Genomic DNA, 3,208 nt, shown 5'->3' with positions numbered 1-3,208 from the left:
TTATTGGCTGTTTTCTGATTAGATTAGATGGGGGGTGTTGCGATCAAAATCCCACCAATCTGGACACTCCACAGAAGAGCAAGGCCAGACTACTGTAGTGGAACCAATCCTTTGGCGGAAGTACGTAGAATGGTTCACGAGGCTAGCTCCAGGTAGGATTAAAAGTTTAATTACTCACGGTCCTGAGTCAGCCGATGCTTGTGCAAGTCTTTAGGAAGTGAAAGATGGCTCTCGTGACTTCCACGGTTCGCTGTCAGAAAACCCCACATGCAACTTTTGGCAGCGCGGTCCGAAGGAGTGTCGTGGGAAACACTTGAAAATATTGCTTTACATACAGTATGTACTGTATTCAGATTTGTATCAACTGCTGGCATTCCGGGATGAAAACATTCTCACAGCGAGTTTATTAAGCGGGCTTGCAGAGCAAGTCCCACTTATAGTAATCCCTAAGTACAGTTTATGCTTGCTTTGGTGCTTCTCTTGTGCAGGGCTGTAAAAATAGAAAATGGATCTCCTCCTAGGCCTTTCGAGATAGACGCCGTTCAAACACTAAAACGACCGGCTCGGCTTGGAGATCATTTGTTCTGATTAGAGATGCACCGGATCCGGATCCGGTTCCGGATCCGGCAGGATAATAGGGTTTTTCACAGGATCCGGGTCCGGCAGGATCTTAAGCAGTGGATCCGGTATCCGGCATGTTACCTAAAAATCAGGATCTGGTGCATCTCTAGCCTAGGCTTTTCAGTCAGTCTTTCACAACCCCAATCACTGCATGGAGTGAAAGCCCTTTGGAAGCGGCCGTTGCAGACAGTGTGGCAGTAAGCCAATGAGTCTAAAAAATAGTTTGAGCCAACGTAATAAAAAGGGCCCATGTGTGCGAGTAGTCTATATGTTTAAACCCTTTTGTAGGATCCGGTATCCAGTTCCGGATCCGGTAGTATCTTAAGCAGTGGATCCGGTATCTGGCAGGATCCTAAAAATCAGGATCCGGTGCATCTCTATTTCTGATATAGCGTGTCCGTGTCTCTTGTCGTTTTTCCGTTTTTGGTGATTTTGTGCAAGTTTGGGTCCCAATAAAAACAATGGTAGAACCTTCAGGAGAGAGTGTTCCATCCACTCTACAGATCAGAGTGTAGGAGGCTCGTTCATAAAACATCAACACTTTCACCTAGAAGTTTAGTTGACGCGTTGTTAGCGAGCTCTATGAGATGACTCCAAACTGTGAAAGTATCATGTCCCAACTCCCATTACTTTTTAAATGGCAGGTGTGTAAAAAGTGCTGGGCTGGCCCAATGGCTTTTCCTATTGATTTTTGAAGTGCCTTTCTGAAGAGGTCAGCACATCTTCCACAAGAGGTCCATTTGTGACTGAACCATTTAACCTATAAACTTCATTCAAGGACTGTTAGAAAGATCACATGTATGACTCCAATCTGTGCAAAGGACATGTGCCAATTATTTTTACTTTTTTAACAACAGCGATCTAAAAAGTAGAATCTGTTTTGATTCTGCCCTCTGCCTTAGAGCACAATACTAACTGCCATACAGTCAATCTGAACAGGCGCTGCCAATACAGGGTCACTTCCTCTCAACATTCTATTCTTAACGAGCAGCTGCACTACCATTCTAGAAGTCTATTGTTCAGCTCTTCAATGCAATGTGATATTGTCTTGCTGGAATGTTTTTTGACAGGCAGCTGCTTGGCTCAATGGCAAAGGTGCTGGATTAGAGTAAAGTAGAGTAGAGTAACTTTATTAATCCCAAGGGGAAATTCAGGTATCCAGTAGCTTACATAAATACGCAAATAAACAAATGCCCACATGGACATTTCAAGACACAAATAAGACAGGAATAGTCAGGGAGGGGAAAATAAAAATAAAAATAGTAAAGATAAAGAATGTGAAAATGTAATGTGTAAAAAATGTAAAAAGGTAATTGTGCAAAAAGACATTCTGTGACTTGGGATAGACCATGTGCAGAAAAACATGCTCTGTCAGTTAAGGTAGATGGTCTTAACATGACCTGGAACAAGTGTTGACAGATATACAGTGCCCTCCATAATTATTGGCACCCCTGGTTGAGATGTGTTAAAAGCCTTAAAATAAATTCAGTGTTTATTGCAGAAGAATACTGTCACACTGAAAATTTTAGGAAAATGTAGCCTTCAACTCAAATGAATTGTAGGAAAATAAAAAAAATCCCTGACTAAAAAATAATTATTTTTCATTAAATCACCTGTTCCACAATTATTGGCACCCTTAACAATTCCCAGGAAATAAATATAATTGAAGCATTTCTGTCATTTCTACAGTAGTTTACAAAGTTTACCAGAGTATGTAGGAACATTTAATTAGTAATTCATCACTTCCTGTTTCCCTGGGGTATAAATATGACGTGACACCGAGGCCATTTCTCTTATCCACTCTTAAACATGGGAAAGACAAAGGAACACAGCATACAAGTGAGGCAGATGTGTGTCGACCTTCACAGGTCAGGCAGAGGCTACAAGAAGACTGCCACTCAACTGCAGCTGCCCATATCTACTGTGAGAGGAATAATTAAGAAGTTCAAAACAACTGGAACAGTGGTAAACAAGCCTGGACGAAGACCCAAGTTTATTTTGCCACCACGCACAGTGAGGAAGATGGTAAGAGAAATCAAAATATCTCCAAAGCTCACTGTTACAGAATTACAACAAATGGTAGCATCCTGGGGTCACAAAGTCTCCAAATCAACCATCAGGCGCTGTCTACACGCCAACAAGCTGTTTGGGAGGCATGCACGGAGAAATCCTTTCCTCACTCACAATCATAAACGCAAATGTCTGGAGTTCCCCCAGCGGTATTGGGGCTTCAATTGGGACCGTGTGCTTTGGTCAGATGAGACCAAGATTGAGCTTTTTGGCAACAAACACTCTAAGTGGGTCTGGCGTGCCACGAAAGATGCGCATGCTGAAAAGCACCTCATACCCACTGTGAAGTATGGGGGTGGGTCAGTGATGCTGTGGGGCTGTTTCGCTTCCAAAGGCCCTGGGAAGCTTGTTAGGGTGCATGGCATCATGAATGCTTTGAAATACCAGGACATTTTAAATAAAAATCTGTTGCCCTCTGCCAAAAAGCTGAAGATGGGTCGTCACTGGGTCTTTCAGCAAGACAATGACCCTAAACATATGGCCAAATCTACACAGAAATGGTTAACCAGACACAAAA

The sequence above is a fragment of the Engraulis encrasicolus genome, chromosome 3 (assembly GCF_034702125.1).
Source record: "Engraulis encrasicolus isolate BLACKSEA-1 chromosome 3, IST_EnEncr_1.0, whole genome shotgun sequence".
Taxonomy (NCBI): domain Eukaryota; kingdom Metazoa; phylum Chordata; class Actinopteri; order Clupeiformes; family Engraulidae; genus Engraulis; species Engraulis encrasicolus.
This window is presented reverse-complemented; position numbering follows the sequence as displayed.